Below are 19,019 nucleotides of genomic sequence, written 5' to 3'. Positions count from 1 at the left end.
AGCAAGAAGAAATTATAAATAGAAATAAAAGAGCTTCTTCTTTTAAGTTTTCTTTTTTTTTTTTTTTTACAGGGTGACAGATAAAAACAGAAAGCAGAGATGTGAAATGGTTTAGGGAAGGTGATGAGGGATTATACATCCTGACAGAGCCACAGAAGAAAGAGAGCCTTAGAAATGGATTTGTCAAAAGTGAGGCACTTCAGAGGAACGTGGACTGCAACCGTGTGTGTGTGTGTGTGTGTGTGTGTGTGTGTGTGTGTGTGTGTGTGTGTGTGTGTGTGTGTGTGTGGTTGACAGCCACACTCTCTTATCGCTCTGTTGTAAATCTGAACTCAAAAGAGAATCTGTCACTGACTGTGCTGCTGCTGCCGTTGTCCCAATTGAACACTTACATACTGACAATGAAATTGTAAGGTACACATAAGTTCTGCAAAAAAAAAAAAAACATGTACAGGCTCTCAGATGAGGCTTTCTATGGCGTCAACAATGACACAGGTTGTCAGCACCTGTGATGAAGGCTTAGTGAGAGAAAAGGCTGGGAGCTGGGGGGGATTTACCCCCAAAACAAACAAACAACTGTTCACGGTACAAGCGCGAAGGATGAGCAATGAGTGTCCTTAAAGAAGGTCACCATGCCTCGCCATCTCACCAAGTCCAAGGCAGATTACGGCATCGTGGCCTTTTATCTGCCATGCAAAGGGACCTCTTTAAAGTCTCTAGGCATAGCTTTGGGCACCCAGTAATTGGGTCCTGCCTGCACATTAAACATAAATCTGTTCTGGCATCACGCAGGAACTCAGCATCGGATGTACCGGGATGAAACAGCATGCTGGATGGAGTAAGAGGCACACACTGTGCCACACCAAAAAAAGAAGGAGAAGAAGAAAAAAAAAAGCTAAAAACCTCACCCGTGCAAACAGACTGAACCACAGCTACAGTCAGACATACAAATTATTCACAGGCTCTTTTGAAACTGTTTACTCTGGGATGCAGATGCTGCCTTCCTCACACTGAGACAGTCGAGAGATAAACTGAAAGTGGTTCTGATGAGGGATTGGTTGTGAAGGATTTGATTGTGGGACAAAAGTGAGATGCAGAGGAGTTCTTTGAAGGAAAGCGACAGTATGCATGCATACAATAGGCTGACAGAGGCAAAAGGAAGCAGGCAGGGCTGCCTTTGAAATAGGTGAAAGAGGCTGTGACAGTGTGTTGTCAGGCAGGCGAGCTGATCCCTGATTCTGTGATCAATGTTTTCCAAGAAAAAAAAAAAAAGATGAATAATTCAAAACAGACGAGCGACAGGCTCGTGAAGACGGGTAAAGCAACAGTAGTCGTCTGGCTCGCATAATAAATTCATAACATTCCCCTGATGTCCAGAACCGGCTTGTCCTTTTCGCCCGAAAGTGTGGCAAACAGCACACATCAGAGAGTACACCTGTCAGAGCTCGAAAATGTGACAGAGCATGAGCAACGATGCACTTGTGTACACAGGCAGCAGCACAGTCGCATGGACGGATATTTATAGCTACGCAGATCTACAGATTGTGATCTATACCGACAAACATAACCCCATAATTCTAAGAAGCAGCATGAAATCCACCTCCACATATAAAATGTACCCACCATGTTCCAGCTATTCTGTGAGTAGAGTATAGCCTCCATAAGGTATTGACCTAAACAACAGAAAAGAAACTTGCCACAGCTGTGATTTAGTTCAAAGCAAAGAATCTCAGCAGACTACTTCTGATCAAACACGTCTGACAGGCAAACCGAATCTGTACACTCCCACAAAGGGGGGGAAGATGAGAGGAACCACAGTCTGTTAAGCCCAATCTCATCACACCCATCTGTCACGGTTACACACGGACATTTACAGCTGCACATTTATTAGTTCAAATCAGGCAGGAAGAAAACAGGGAGAGATTTTCTTCCTTTCAGATGACAGCCTGGAAAAAAGCTTCCCCCTATAAATATACTGTCCCTCTCTCCACCACTGCATGAAAATAACACACTTGCTTCTCAGTGCACGGCAAGTAGGGTCATCTTTTATGGACTCTGCTATAGCTGCTGTTTTAAGTGGACTAATATTAACAAGGCATGTGTAAATAAAAATCAATTAACCTTTAATTCTCAGCATTATAAAAAGCTTCAGCATTTTCATAAAGTGGAGGTATTTCTATATCTTGTTAAACTATTTGAAAAAGGAAACCAGCTCAAACTAACATCTCCATAATTATGTATTACACTGGCACACGGCCGTAACACCTTCGAGCTACAAGCTCAAACGCTCTAATGAACACAGTAACGTCTGATATGTCTTACTTGACTTCAGTGTCACCTCCTTTGATTTATTAAAGAGGAATAATTTTCTTTTACCTCTGGTGATCAAAATCTGAAAAATGAGGAGTCTCTTGAATATATTTAGGGAGCAGAAGTTAGCCAGTAGTTAAAGCTGTATCCACGAATCCATTCCTTTATTTGACACTTCCTAATTATGATCCAAATTTCAATTTTAAAAAATGCTTGAAAGCTTCTTTTAGGTTCTTTTGAGAATTATATTTAATTTTGTTTGAGCTGGAGGCAGCATCAGGTTACATTAACTGAAAACAGGGGGAGGCCGCTAGCTTTGCTGTGTCCAATTTGTTGTCACAAAACCTGCAAACTGCTGGAGACTCATTGTTCCCAGACCAGAAGTAATCAAGTAAAAAGAAAGCACATCCTCTCTCAGTTCTAAGGTTTTACGTATAAAGCCATAATAGAAAAACATATGTGGTCCTCAGCAGGTGTTGAAAAATACAACCTGAAATGAAACATTACACATATTTCCGAGTCACTATTTAAGCGAAAACTGGACAATAAAATGTTTCCACATTGGAAGGAAGGATTCATCAGCTCGGGAAATGGGATCATCCAATGAGCACATGAATGAACAGTTATTCAGTTCACTGATTTGAAATCATGCATAAACAAGGTTTAAATTACAGTTCGAATGCTCCCATTTCTTGTTTCTATAGGGAGCAACTAAAGTGCACGCAAGCTAGCAAAAATATACTACAAAAGACGCAACACATAAGGCAAGTGAAGCGAGGATAAAAGGAAGGAGCAGCCTGACTGCGCAGTTCAATCTCATCTCCCTGTTCCACTGATCTCCACTTCAGGAAAATGATTTGATCAACTGATTATCTGATTTATGTTCAACAGCTGAAAAGGAGATAAAAGTCAGCTTTAGTTCTGTCAGCGTGATCCGCGGAGCAGACAGAGAGGGGAGTTGGAGGTCGTGGAGTGAGCTGAAGATGCAAAGAGGCGTGAGTGTTTAGTCTTCATTTATACAGACGGTTCAGTCAGATATTTAAAATAGCTTTAGTAGGTTCAAAGAACAATTATTTAATGAGGATGAGTAAGAGAAACAGACAATACCTAAAAAAGCTCCACGGATGAAAGTAGACACGGAAGCGATGCGCCGGAGTATTCATATTCTGCTCGACTGATCTTGATATAAATGCAAAATTAGCTGATCCGGGCCAAGATGTTGAAGTAGCAGAGAGAAAGCCATCTATTGCAGTGATGCAATCACTTAGACATAATAACAGATTCATAGCTCCTGTGAAAAACACAAGATGTCAACTGAATCCAGTTCAGCTTGGCAAACTTTATACACATCTGGAACAATTTTACGCTACGACATGCACTATGGGCTCACCAGCTGGAAACAACAACGTCGGACCCCATCAAAATCTGCAAAAAGGCTCGTTACATAAGAATGAGCATCATCATTTTACAATTTCAACAAAATATAATACATTAAACTGGGAAAACACTGCCAAACGTGCAGATATCCAAGTGTTTGAGCAAAATTAAACACATCTACTAAGTATTTAAGCAGGTGGCTGTGGCTCGGGAGAGGCGGTAGTGCAGGTCATCTACTAATTAGGAGGTTGGTGGTTCGATCCCTGGACGCTCCAGTCTGCATGCCAAAGTATCCTTGGGGAACATGCTGAACCCAGAGTTGCTTATCGGAGTGTGACTGTTAGACAGAAATCACTTGGACGTAGAAAGAAAGTGCTCCTGTGAATGAGCCGTGTTGTATAAAGAGCTTTGAGTGCTCGAGAAGAAAAGAACCATTTATCATTTTCTACAGAGAATTGTAAATACTGCTTACAGAAAGTACACTCTGTCTTGAAATACTATCCAAAAGCCAACATCCGTGTGACTCGATGATAATTTGTCTTTGCTTTAGTAATTGTGCTTATGTCCTTCTTTCAATGTATTGTTAACTGTCGTATGGTTATGCCACAGTTTTACCATTCCTGATCATCTCAGCTTTTGTATCTTATTTGTTTTTATATTTCTCGATTTAGCTCTTTGCTACTTTCTTCATAGCTCCCTCACTGCCGGCTGGGATATATTAATATATCCAATTTAGCAGCCCTGAATTGAATAAACATGTATGAACGTTATGCGACAGACTCGCGACCTGTACAGGTGTTCCCCGCCTCTCGCCCTATGACAGCTGGGATAGGCTCCAGTGCCCCCCACGACCCTGGGAAGGATAAGCGGAAGCGAATGGATGGATGGATGGATGAACGTTATTATTAACATTAACATTATTATTGCTGGGTCTTTACCTTACAATATAAAGCGCCTCGAGATGACTGTTGTTGTGATTTGGTGCTATATAGATGCAACTGAACTGAATACAGATGCATGGATGTTTATGTGCCATGTGACTGTAGATGAAAATAAGCATTTCTGGCCAAATCTTTCATGATGTACCAAAGCACTCGTGTTAATTAATGTGCATTGCCACTATTTAAATATATAAAGATAAGCATCACCGCACAAACACTTAACTGAGTGTTTTCAGAGATCAGCTGGATCGAACACACTCTTAACTATTGTGAACATCAGGACCTATTTGAAGACTGATTAATTAATCCCTTCCTTGATACTCTACTCTGACCACTACACATGAAGGTCTCATTAAGCCAAAGTCATCAACCGTATCTGGACTGAGGGAACACTATAAAGGGGGGAAAAAAGGTACATTTGATTAAGCATTTAAATATTAATTAGTGGATGATGTTGACTGGATGAGGGTGTGCAGGTGTGCTTGAAGATAAAGCTGCGGAAGTTTAATTAGGTATTGCAGTTTAATCGTGATGTGTTTTAATGCATGTGAGGGCAAGAAAAATGGGAAAACGTCGCGACTGCAAACACTCATGCGTTAATCTAATCGTGCTCGTAGTTACATAATTTAAGAGAGCTGATTATGAAGCGATCTCATGTGCGGGGTCTGTGGTATGAAAGATATGTGTAACTTGAGTCAGCCCATAGGACACAGCTGGCTTGACGCAGTGGTCCCAGATACAGTAAGCCGCGACCGCCTGGCTCAGCTGCTGCAAATGCAGTTTAATGACAGAGCTGGAAAGACTGATGCCCCTCGAAGCGTGAAGTAATAATATTTCTGGAATCTATCAGTCGCTTTATACAAAGTAGAAAAGGCAAATTTACATTTTTATCTGCAAGTTATTTTCCATTGATGTGTTTAGAAAAACACTCTGAAATCCTTTTGAAAACATGAACTCTACTTTGGGCTAAATGTGAATTTATGATGTGAGAGTTACGGGTAAAATAGATAAAAGGCAGCTTTTAAAACAAGCTGTATTCAGAGAGTTAACATCTCTTACAGTCTGGGTACTTTTTCATTTGAAGAATCAAAACGTTTCTCAACACGTCCTGAACAAAGGAGACAAATAATGCTTTAGGATTCTGCAGTGAGATGAAAACAACCGGGTGCCCTTCAGAGATGAGTGTTTCCATGCTACTGAATTAAGGTGCTGCAAAAAGTGTTTGCCCCCTTCTTGATTTCTTACTTTTTTGCCTACTTGTCACACTGGCATTCTTCAGGTTATCATCAAATTTTAATATTACATAACGATAACACAGGTAAATAAATAATGAAAATTCAAAAAGATGTATTTATTATGGAATAATCTATCCAAGCCTACCGTTGCACTGTGTACAAAGTAATTACCCCCTGAACCTGATAACTGGCTATTCCACCCTTAGCGGCAAGAACAGCAATGTTTGTGATACCTTCAGACACATTGGAGGGTTTTCCAACATGAACGTCTTTAAGGTCACGCAGAAGCAGCACAGTCTGATTTAAGTCCAGACTTTGACTTGGATTCTCCAAAACATTCATTTGTTGTTTGAGCCATTCAGAGGTGGACTTGTCACTGTTGAGTGCCCTTGAGCTTCAGGACATGAAGTAATGAGCGGAAATCCTCCTTCAGGGTTTTCTGGTATGGAGCAGAATTCATGGTTCCCTCAGTTACAGCGAGTCGTCCTGAAGAAACCGAGCAGCCCAGACCATCACACCATCACTACCACCGACTGCTGCTGGGATGTTCTCTTTATGAAACGCTGTTAGTCTGATGCAGATGTAACGGGACTCAAACCTTCCAGAAAGTTCAGCTTCTGTCTCATCAGTCAGAAGATTTTCCCAGGAGTCTCTGAGGTCATCCAGATGTTTGTTGGCAGATGTGGTGTTCTCCTTGCATGCCATTTTTGCCAAGTCTCTTTTTTATGGTTGAGTCATGACATCTGACCTTAACAGAGCCAGACAATGCCTGCAGGTCTTTAGATGTTGTTCTGGTTCTTCTGTGACCTCCTGAGAGAATTTTGGTAGGCTGATCACTCCTGTGACTTTATTCTCAGTGCTATGACTGAGAATAAAGTGTTATGGTGGTGGTTGAGCAGTTAGAAAGGACAGGTAACCAATATTACAGTATACATTTACATTTACTCTGGTTAGTTGTTTCCTTTTGCAAGCATTTCATCTGATAACTTATAACAAGTGATGTCAAATGCAGAATCTATATCTCAGATGTAAAAGGACAGTTTTCATACCAGACTGCCCAAAGATGGCACAACAGTGAGCCCATGTTTTACGTTTTTAATAGCAGAACGAAGTTGGCATACAATTTAAAACCTAATTTAAAACTTGAATAAACAGTTATCTGTGTCACTTATTACTTTATTCAAGACTGCTAATGCTATGCTAATGATATATCATGTATTATTTTTGACTGGACAGATGGATTATTCTTGATTTAAGGACATTCTTTTTGAGGAACTGCCATATGCAGTCCTCAGAGTCCTGTTTAAATAATTTCTTACGCTATTAAGGATAACATCTCTGATGAGACACCGAGCAGGAGCCCTGAACTCCATTTTCTCCAGCAATCTCAGCCATGATTGTCGATCCATATTGAGAAATTTTGTTTTATAGCCGTCCGGTCGCACCACTTTAAGCTGCCAGCAGCAGCAGAAATACATAAAATGAAATGAGGCGGAGAGTCTGACAAGTATATAAGCTCCCCAGAAACCCTCCTCTTCAAGCCCTAGCACAGCTCAGTGATGGAGACTCTTTGCTCTCTGACACACACGTTCAGTATCAGCTCAGACACATTAGAGGTTTAAATAGTTGATCTCTCTGTTCTGTGTTGTTTTATAGATGATTTCATTTTTAGATCCAGCTGGCCTGGTGTCAAGCATTCATCGCCACAAACGTTCTCATCCTAAGGAGCGCTGGGCAAACAAACTGACTTCATGCAAGAAGCATGAGACAAAGTGTGATCTCTGAACTCCTCTTAACTGTGTAAAATCAGACACTCGTGAGACTCATTTGATTCCTCTTATTATTTACGTACCTACTAAGACCGTCTCATCACACATTCTTTCATCCAGAGGCCGCGGAAAACATAAAATATGCAGCATCCAGAGTGCAAAAACCACTTCTCTCCTGCCATCGCTTCCTCTCTGGATCTCGCCTGTGTCCTCCAAAGTCACTCTAGAAAAATCATCATCAGCTTAAACGAGCAAAATTTCAAAAGTACACAGATGATACAAGAAGTTGAGGTATTATAAATAGGCTGTGCAATAAAAAGAAAATACATTAGCTAATGTAGTTTTAAACTGAAGGTAGATATATTTTCTGAGTGGGCCGTGACAGAAATTGCATCTGTATTGTTCTGGGTTGATTTATTTCTTTGGCTTTGATTCTATGGCTTTTAAAAAAATCTAACGAAAGCCTCTGTAGTTACTAGCGGCTCCATTAGAGTCACATAAATAAGCAGCCCTGCAATGACAAACTGCAGCGTGTGGCACTTCATGACTGCACTGTCGTACTAATTCGTCTAAAGCTTCAGCCTATTTTCCGCAGGTCAGGGAGCATAATTTTGAATAAAAACGCTCACATTTGGCCTTGATTAAGCCCTGGAAAAAGGTACACACACACACACTCACACACATGCAAGAGTCTAATTTCACTAAATTATTCTAGATGCCATTTGAAGATCAGTTCACATTCATAAGGTGATATATTGAGATCAGTAATTGCCATCCAGGGGACACAGGTGTTTCTGCAGCAACCACGGTTACGTAAAGACTGTCAAGCTGCTCGAGCAATCTTAAAATAGTTAGTTGAATGTAATATATAAACAGTGAAATAGTATAATGCATAGCTCTAGGAGCTCCAGTTTCCCCCAGCATCAAAAAAACATACAGGACTTTTTCTCCTGTCATGTGCTCTCAAACAAGGCACGGTGGCTGGCAACTACTACTAATATAAGGATGGGTTACAAGAGGAGAACTAGCTTCCCTACAGGGATGAATAAAGGAAATCTTACCCTCTATAAGTAATGAATAAATGATTAATCCAGAACGTCACTGATGTAGTAGCTCGTCCGACTCATTATCATCACAATTCACAGGTCATTATAATGTGTGAGGTACAGAAAGAAAGTAATAGGCTTCGCAGTCATTGGTTGGAGGTATTTTATAAACTAATGAAAATTTAAATCTATTAAAAAGTCAAGGAGGATTGCAAACAGTCACACACAGGAAACTACAAGCTGAGCATTACTCTAAGAGGAGTGTTTTTTGTGACAAGCAGAATGACCTTGACCTTGATCATTGCGTGTAAGTTTCATTAAATTCTAGCCAGTACTCTGTGAGCACTAGCAGGTCTAATCTCCGAGCTACATCATTAGATCCCTACTATAAATATTATTTAAAATAGCTAAAAGTGGCGATAGGCAGCTGGAATATTTGGTTTAACATGTTAAATAAAGGATTAGCCATCTGACAGAGTACAGAATTAGCTAATAGTAACAGATAAATTGATAAAATTCCCTTCAACTAGAAGGTGAATAAAATCCATCTTTTTGGTCAGATTTTATCCCAACTGCACTCAGTTCGAGGATGCGATTGGACTGATCTGACAGGGCTGTTGTGGTCCATCTGGCAAAATAGGACTACTGCTCTAAGGTAACGAGGTCAACCAGGCACTAATGTCACAACAAATGCGAAATGAAGAAATCTCATTTTTAAAAAAGACTTGTAACGCCCACGTGCTCTCTAAGCTCTGCATTAAGGTTACAGCCCCGTCTGAATGTCTGTAATGGCATTACAGTAGTCTGTGGGAGGCCGGCCAGCGGACGCAGGCCGACGATCATTCCAGCTGGACATCTTAACGCAGACAGATGACACGCCAGCCTGCCTGCAGGTATCGGACAGCCACTCGCAGGAGCACTCTCTCCTTTCAGTCCCGCATCGCATGCCTCCTCCTCCCTTTTCCTCCCTCTGCACTCTCCTCCCTGTAAGAGCAGCGATGCCCTCATCTTGCTGACAGTGGATGCATCTCTGTTTTATTGCCCTCATAAATACTGTGGAGTTGAAAACAATGAGGCACTGTTAAGCTGAGCCAATGTGACTGTTGAGCTTGGATGACAGCTTTATGTGCAACAGAAAGGTTCAAAATGAGAAGGTAAGTGTAGGCGTAGTAAAGGACAAGGCTAACAGGCCTGTTTTAATAACGCACTCTGAGGAACTTTGCAGACATTTCATTACTGACACATAAATCTGTCAAATAAGGAGGCTAAGTGGCACCTCGGGTACCATTAAGAGCTGTTTCATAATTGCCTTCACTTTAGTTGCTGTTTTTTCTTGATTTTGTTTTTTTAAAGTAACTGCTCTCAGCAGAGATCTATAAGATGATACATGGAGGCACGAAATGCACAGCATAAATCCAGTAATAATCCTGGGATTAATAAGAATGTAAGATGTTAAAGGAACTGCACCTACAGTACCTTAAGCAGATTAAGCATTTGCAATGTGACCCTTACTGTATGAACCCAGTGACGAACATGAACCCAGTGACGAACATGAACCCAGTGTCCAAGGACACTTCAACAGGTCGAAAGCAGCCAGTGACTGAACAAAAGCTAAGGCACCCCACTGCAGGACACCAAACATAATTCTTCAGTCACAGCGCATGAAAAGAGGGAACATGGTGTTTTAAATGATTTTCATTTGAATGTTGGTGAAATTACCGACTCTGCGGCTCTCTACCCGCCTCTTATTGGTTTAACGGTGACCGATTAACTGGGGCAAGCATGCAGTGACACTACAGTTAAAAATCATTGAAAGGGCCAGTCTCAGACTGACTGAATCAATGTAGAGATGTGAATGTCACGGTATAAAAACAGGGTAGTCCGAAAGGCTTGGACTCGAGTACTTTCAGGGACCTTTGTTGCATCTCATTATCCTCCTCTGTCAACAAGTCACCCCCAAAATACTCAGATGATCAAACTCACAGGAATTACAATTCCCTCCTGTACTATCTTAAAAACAGAAACACATCAAATGTGCAATTTCAGCAACAAAGCAGTCAGTTACAGTATGTATGCAAGCACTGCTGGACCAGAGGAGGAAAGAGATTAAAGCAAAACTATATTCAGAATTTTCCTAAAATAATCATCCGTCTTCCAGAGACTGCACTAAGAACAGAGCAGAGGCGCAGTAAAAACAGAGCTGGGAGAGGGCTGAGCAAACACCGACAGAGGGTTTAAGACATGCCAGGCGGAGGACAGGCACCGAGCTTCTCACACCGAGACAACTGCAGGGATCGATCAAAGGCTGCCTCCCCCCTTCCTTCGTTTAGATCATCAAAACCTAATTGACAAATGGTAACCAATGACACACACACAGTGGCTCTGCTTGCATGGTTGCACTAGCACACCATCCCGAGGTTGACAATAGAAAAGCACGAGATAATGAGACCTGATGTCCAACTGAGTTAGAGAGCAAATCAATCAGCCGGGAATGCACCATAACAGAGTGAGAAGTGTCTGAGGGGATGGGATGTGTGGATGATTACAGGTGCAGCCTTGGGCTCATCAGGTTGTCTGTTAAGGTGCGAGTTGAATATAGCAAAGTGGAAGAACGAGTGAAAGACACATGCAGAAAAGAAGAGGGACACAAATGATAAACGCCATGTGCACGGTCTCGTTTCGTGGCACATTAATGGATCACAGAGGAGTGTGGAAAAGTGTTTGTTTGATTGCAAGAAAAGATGGCACTTGACTCACCCAGGAGTACAAGTTGACCGGCTCTCCCTCCACATCTGAGCCTGGAGGTACCCTGGTCTCCGCTGGCCGTCTCCTCCGAGTCTGTGCAGGATGATGTTACAGTGCTGGTCCTCCAGCTTCTCCAGATGCTGGGCTTCTTCTTCCTCCTCCTCTTCCCGCAGCAGCAGCAGCAGCTGGACCGAAGTGCATTCACTCACCTTCCCTCACCGTTCTCTGCTCCTCCCAGCAATGTCGCGGAATTATCTCTTGCCTCCCAAATTGAGTCCCCGGATTCCCCTTCACCTCTGCTTTGTGCTACAGAGCCAGCAGGAGCTCCTGCCACAGCTCTGCGTGTCGGCGAAGGCAGCCACTAGCGAGCGGGTTGGACTGATGGAGCTGTGGTTACTGGATCGCGTTTGTGTGAGTGTGCTGGCATTTGTGTGTGAGGGATGTAGAGCGAAGTGTGTGTATGAGTGTGTGTGTTTGAAAGAAGACCCGGCTTCTGATCATTGGGGCTCATCTGCTCTCTCTTTCGCTCTCGTACTCGGGCAGTTTTGCGCTGCATTCACGTTCCGTGTATAAAAACGGAAAAGAGTCACCTGCTTAGAAATTCAGCCCACCTCAGCTGAATTGAAATGTATGAATGATGAAATACATTTCAGCACATTTCAAAATTATTCGTTTCTACTACAATATTTTACTCTTTGATTTATTCAGTTTGTGTTTGGTTAAGATTTTTATTTATTTATTTAATTTTCATGTATTTAAACTATAGTCTCGCTTTCCTCGGCAATACCCTAAACTTCTTATGATGTAGTAAACAACATCCAATTTAAGGTAGGCTATTTCCGCCCAGCTAATAGAAATATCTATAAAAATTCTACCTTTAGCTCCGTTTTTGTCCTCCACCAGCTCGCCAGGGGTCTCTCATTAAACAGTAAGCAGGTGTTCTGCAGTGGATTTACCAAAGCCTACTTGTAAACAGTTGCTAGAGCTGCTACTTGAAACTAGCAGTGAGAATGAATGAAAGCAGAAAATATTTCTGACCATAAAGCCAAAACAATGAGCCGAAGGACAGTAAAACCCTGCAGAGTTGTAGAGATCTGCAAAGACAAGTGGTTTTTGTACGAGGCCGTCCTTGCATCTACAGCTAGTTCTATATTTGTTTGACACGGTTTTCATAGTTTTGGCCCTGTACACCACTGCAATCGATTTTAAATCAAATAGACACGAAGTGATTGAAGTGCAGGTTTTCATCTTTAATTATTACAACAACTGTGCATTAAATGTTTGAAAATTACAGTAGTTTTTATACACAGGCTCCCATTTTTGAGGCACATTATTTATTGGACCATTGATTGCAGTTTCATGGCCAGATGAAGCCCATTCACTTTTTATTTCATGACAAATGAAGCAGAAATCAAATCTGAAGTTAAAGTGTCGAGTTTGTATTTTACAGTTTTTCGTTGTAATTTCTGAATTTGACGAGAACAAGAAGCTATCAGAGATAGAAAAGGCTTTAGGAGGGCCAAATCAATAATTTAGTTCATTCGTAAAAGAAGGAATGGCGAGCTGAGCAACACCAAAAGACTCAAAAACCAAAGGAGGTAAAGTGGATGAAGACAGAATTTTTTCCATAGTTGACAATTATCTGACCAAGATAAGATCACTGCTGAGGAGACAAGTGTATCATTGTCAAGCTCTATAATTTACTAAAAGTTCTACAAAGGTGTTTTTCAAATACAGAGAACAATGAAATGCAAACCACTAGCTACACTCACGGAGGTCCCATTACACATTTACCAGGAGACATCTAAAAGAGCCTGCAGGTTTCTGAAAATACATAAAAATCTTGTACTAGAGTGATGGGAAAAGTCTGGGCAAGGAGAGAAACATGAAAAGCAATAACATATCATTGCTGGAGCCAATATTATACTATAAGGATGTATAGCCACTACTGTTTATTATTATTATTACCTTTATTTTGCCAGGAAGTCCCACTGAGATCACATTATCTTTTACAAGATAGCCCTGACTGAGGTTGCAGCCATACAACCTAAAGCATCTAAAAATGCTACAAATGCAACATAAAATTAAAACCACAGCTTAATACACAATATAAATATACCCATAACATAAAATGTTAAATCATTAAGTGATTTTATAAAAGAAACATCCACAAATCTTTCACTGCATTCCTCATTATACTTCTAAAGGCATGTTTAAATTTCGGTCTTTCTGTAAATTATTCCATGTCCAAGATGTCTAGTAATAAAAGCAGTTTTTCTGAGATCTAACAGAACCCCAGGTACATCAGAAGGCAGCCATTTAATGGAGTGATGATGTGATAATAGTAGTAAGATGAAATGTGAAGTGTACCATGCTGTACTCTCTGCTCAGATTCAACCAAACGCTGCAAAACTATCTGACACAGTGCAGAAAATAAAGACGCAAAGCATAAAGCAAATGCAACCCAAGAGTTTCTCAAGGTGAAGAAAAGTGATGTTCTTCAATCCCCAACCTAACGTGGAGCTGAGAGAGCAGCTTTTCAGTTATTAAATATAAAATACAGAAGAAAGACACGCAATCAAGCAGTAACTAAGGTAGCTGCTGTAAAGGCCTGGCAGTGCAGATAAGGGAGGAAACAGTATTTGGTGTCCATGGGATCTAGACTTCAGTCACTAACTGAATTCAAGAATAACAAATAATTCCTATATTTAAAATTATGTCTGTTTGTTCAATTAGATCCTGAGTTTCTGAAAATGGGGAACTAACTCTCTGGCTCTCTTACAGTTTATAAATAGTCCTGGTAAATAAGTGTTAAATCCATGTTGGTCCTCAACTATCCTGTTCCAGTTCAGCTTCCTGTATTCCCAAAATGACAACCATCAGTGAGCAGAGGTCTCCATGTAGGAACAAAGGGAAGCAATTTGGGGTTTAGTATCTTGTTCCAGGAGAAAACAAATGAGCAGCACATTAAATCATAAACTCTAGCCAACCACCAGCCCAGCCTAACTGAGCAACAGCTGCTACACTGTTGTTCTACAGTGAGACTGAGGGGAGAGGGATGGTGTGCCAGGTGGCTGAAACTACAACAAAGCTTGAATTTTCAGTCCATGCTGAGTGCAGAATGAAGCTCGTGCTCTTTAAATCTTAGATGATGTTTGTCATCTCTGAAAAGAAATGACAAAGAAAATCTTTTTTTTTACTTGCACCAGAAGGTACCCCAAAGATGAAGATGGCCAGCACTCCAGATAGTTGTTTTTGTCCTTTATTCTACTTTATTCTACTGATATTAATTCAAAAGTATTTTTGTTCTTTTTTAAGAGATAAGTGTCTGTGATGGAGGGAAGAGAGGCTCCAATGATCTTCTGAGCTGTTCTCACTATCCGTTGTAGGGTATTGCGATCTGATATGGTGCAGTTACCATACCAGGCAGCGATGCAGCTGCTCAGGAAGCTCTTGATAGTCCCTCTGTGGTGAGAATGGGTGTTGGGAGATGGTTTTTTCTTGGCTTCTGCAGGAAGTAGAGACGCTGTTGGGCCTTCTTAGTTATGGAGCTGGTATTGAGGGACCGGGAGAGGCTGTCCGCCAGGTGAACACCAAGTTGGTGCTCTTGACGACCTCCACAGAGGATCCGTTGATGTTAAGTGGACCGTGATCTCCATGCAGTCTCCTGATGTGCAAAACAGAATGCATCACGGGGAATTCATAACAATATAACATTACCATATGTTGTGGATCTGAACTAAGAGAGGCTGTACATCTACAGTTTTCAGGCTGGACTGCAGCTATCCCATTATACTCATCCCTAACTCAAATGCTAGAATTCCTAAATGGGCTCAAATGCCAACAAGAGCTGGAAGTCTTGCAGTCTTCCTTCGGGCATCCTCACACATCTTTTACATTTCACTGCTGCGTTTTAGCAGGGAATAAATCTAAGCCTGAGGCAGTCATGGAGTGTCATATCCAGGTGAAAATGGCAGCTGTGCTACGTTTCATCCCATCTGCAGTCTGCTTTGCTGTCTTAGACGCACACGATGGGGCTTTCCTGTGCTGATTTCTCTCTGCATGTGTGGACTATGCATGCTGACGCTCTCCACACAAATACTGGATGTATATATAATACTGCTTGTTGCATTTTTAAATCCAAACTTCTGAACTGCAGTAGCCTGTAGTACGGTGACCTCTGAAAGCTTCGCCATAATCGCAGCAGAGCAACGATCACCATACCTGGTAAAATTAAGTCTGCTCTATGGGTATCAAGGGCTTTTCTGGCAGAATATTTTTAACAGTTTTTGCAGTACAAAAGTATTGAGGGGGCGAGTGTTGATAAATATGTTATACATAAAACATGAATGCAATGCACCTGCCTTCTGTGCAGGCTGAAGCGGCTGTACATCAGCTCTAGGACTTTCTACTCATTTGTCAAACTGAAAGGACTGCTTACCCTTATTTTCTCTATGCGTGTGTGAAGGGCTCACTTGCAACGAAAATAAAGTCATACAATCACAGCCATGTTCCCGAGATCCAAAATATGCCACTCAGTCACAGAAGTGTATTACATTCATATACGGTAATAAGGTCCCCAAGGAGAGCTACGATGTAATAGAAGTGTCTCATTAGTTGTACTTCACGCTTTTCTGAAAAAAAAAATGGATGTAAGAAACCACATTTACAGCTTATTCCTGTATCAGACATACTCATTTTATTTATTTATATTGTTCCCATTGTTTATTTATTCATTGTTCTCAGACCATTGTCAGTGATTCCAGTTGATAGGGTGCTTGTGCTTGTATGCTGTGTTAGATTTTGTGCATTATGGACCAACATTTTGCAGTTTCTCTGAACATTGATGGGGGCCAAAAGCTGCTCCTTTAGCATCATTGCTGATATCTTTGCTTGTTGTGTTAAGTTAACACACCTGAATAGTTCAGACCTGCAGACTGTTAAAACCTCTGCTTTTGTAGAGGTGCTCACACTTCAAGTGCATTTGATCAGCAGCACTTGGCTGCTAGTTTCCCCCTTAATTCCTGAAGTAAGGGTGTATTTAACTTCTCACAGGACTTCAGAGTACTGTGAAAACCTCCTTTTTCAAACAGTTATCGACCATAACTGAAAGAGACAAATTTCTCTCTGCAGTTCAGCTCACCTTGGGTCAAGGCCATTAGCTGACTCACTATCCACTTTTGTTAGATCTAATTAAAACTAGCACAGGGAAACAACAAGCTAATGGTGTACAATACTGGCCTCTGATACTTTGCAATATTCAGCCGTCACTCTATCCCAGCTGCCTTCTCCTGCTCCTCGTTAACCCCATATACATCTGGTTAGTTGTCTGTCTAAACCCTAAAGCCCAGAATCATCCTAGCTTTGCTGTTCTCATGTTTTTTTTGAATGGTGAATCCCATCAGTGGGAACTTCTGCACATTTCCCAGTCATTTCACTATGTTTCTGACAGTATACCTACTCACCCTGCTGCCATGTGCTGGACTGTCTCAGGGGCATCTTTGTTCACAATATTTCCTCTTCCTCCTCATCACCCTTTGCCTTTTCTTGCCAAGGCTATCGCGTATCAGTTCATCCATATAGAGGCAAACAATCCATAAAATGACAATTTGTAATATTTTTTAAAAGATCCACAACAACCGTCATACACACTTTAACAACTGCTGCTTATAAAGATGAAGGTATTTAATCCTCATTTACCTCCCCACATAGTAAAATCAACCTTGATATGGCTGTAAGAAACAACTCATTGTGTTTTTATACATATAAATATATATAGGTATGAATATCTATATATGGGGATGATGAGAGGCAGTCCCAACCCCAAAAATGTTGAATATATGCATTTATGCCCCAAATAAAACATGAAAGGAGCAAAAGGCCTATTCAGAAAAAAGAATTACTAAGAGGAAAGCCTGTGACAGCGCCAAGTGATGTTCATTCAGCGACATATATCGTCACACAGACAGAGTTGTGAGTTATGAGCTACACAGCTCTTCTCTGTCGCCGTGTGCGTGCAGGCAGGTTGATGATGGTGAAATTTAATTTCTTTCTAGTTTTCAGTGAGCTTCAATAACACACCTGAGATGTACAAAATTCCTCAAAGTTTTTCCAAAATACAGACGTGTGATATGTTTACAGTGTGCAGAGTTTTAGCTAGTAAGGTCCCGGAGCTTTTAAATAAACTATGTGAACAGGTAACTCGAGCTAAGCAGGTTCATTCTGTGACTTTTACATCTGGAACCAGACAAACACAAGTCCATATGTGCATTGACTCAGCCAGGATGATGACAGTTTGATAGAAACTGTAGTAAGAAATGCGTACAGTAATGCCTGAGAGCCAAAGCGCAGGCGTGAGAATTGACAGTTTGGGTGAGGGTCTGTTGTTAACCACTGACATCTTCTTTGGCCAGTAGGGGTACATAATGTCAGGTCCTGGTGCTTTAGACTTGTTTTTAATGACTGACTTTGTGCTAAATTATTGGGAGCTCTCGTCTGAAATCCACCAGCCGATTGGCAAAAAAGTGTCACGTGATGCCTTTTTGTTCTGCTGCTTAGTCTCAGCTCTGGGTGGGTCTGTCCTTGTTCTGTTGTTTCCTTCCAACTGGGAGTTGTTGGGTCTTTGAAGGTCAGACCATTTATTCCCTATAAATAGACAGATTAAACAATCAGCAAAAGGATTTTACCATTCATCCTCATGAATGTCAGATTAGAACAGTCGAAAGGCTTCTTCCTCTGGGAACCATGAGTGTCAATACAATTTTCATGATAACCTGAGAAACACTTTAAAGAGGCTGGTAAACACATTAGCAAAAAGCCCAAAAGCTGAGAGCAGGATTTTGTGTCTTTCTACAGAGTCCTATAATCTCTGAGTGGGTAAGAAGATCAGGCAGAAAACTGCATTTGTGCTGCAATACGCCACACGAGACGAGAAGTGGATCTTTGTTAATTAATATATGTCATTAAGTGAGTGAGTCCATGCGAGTGTTGGAAGTTTGTTCTGCAGGCTTTTCAAGCTGAGATCAACGTACCCGCTTCCTGCGTGAAACTGACGAGGAGAGCAACCACGCCGCACACAGTAACGCTGTGTGTGTGTGTGTGTGTGTGTGTGTGTGTGTGTGTGTGTGTGTGTGTGTGTGTGTGTGTGTGTGTGTGTGTGTGTGTGTGTGTGTGAAGGTGAGTATGAGTAGCCACGAAGGCACAGTGTTAGATGTGAAAAAGGCTGCGTGAGTAATCGTTGCTGCTCAGCTTGTCTCTCTGCTATGGGCTTCCTGCTTGTGAGGTGAGCTCAGAGGTGGCACGTGTACTTCGCTAACAATGCAGACACATTTAGGCAGCCAGCACATTCATCACACCATCAGCGTGAAACCACAAAAACACACGGACAAAATGACAGAAAAAGCCTCCGGCTGGGTGATGTGAGCTGTAGGTTCCATCCATCCATTTTCCTAACTGCTGAGAGCCCATCCCAGCTGTTAAAGGGCGAGAGGGAGGTTACACCCTGCACAGGTCAACAGTCTTCAGCTTTCTAATCTGTCTCACCTGCAGTCGGAATAGACGCACAGGACAAAAAATGATGGGAAATGCTGCGTGTGC

The 19,019-nt window shown here is 41.5% G+C and overlaps 1 protein-coding gene across 1 annotated transcript in view; it reads right to left on the bottom strand.

Annotated features, from left to right (window-relative positions):
- The window catches only part of lingo3a (leucine rich repeat and Ig domain containing 3a), a 31,431-nt gene extending 19,449 nt beyond the window's left edge, over positions 1–11,982 (bottom strand). The window contains exon 1 of the mRNA XM_026159419.1: positions 11,436–11,982. The gene's annotated coding sequence lies outside the window, so the exon portion shown is untranslated. The remainder of the gene's footprint in view (positions 1–11,435) is intronic.
- Between the last annotated feature and the right edge of the window lie 7,037 nt (positions 11,983–19,019).

Source organism: Astatotilapia calliptera, chromosome 23 (assembly GCF_900246225.1).
Source record: "Astatotilapia calliptera chromosome 23, fAstCal1.2, whole genome shotgun sequence".
NCBI lineage: Eukaryota > Metazoa > Chordata > Actinopteri > Cichliformes > Cichlidae > Astatotilapia > Astatotilapia calliptera.
Note: the sequence above shows the minus strand (reverse complement) of the source record. Positions and strands in the feature narration are given on the sequence as shown.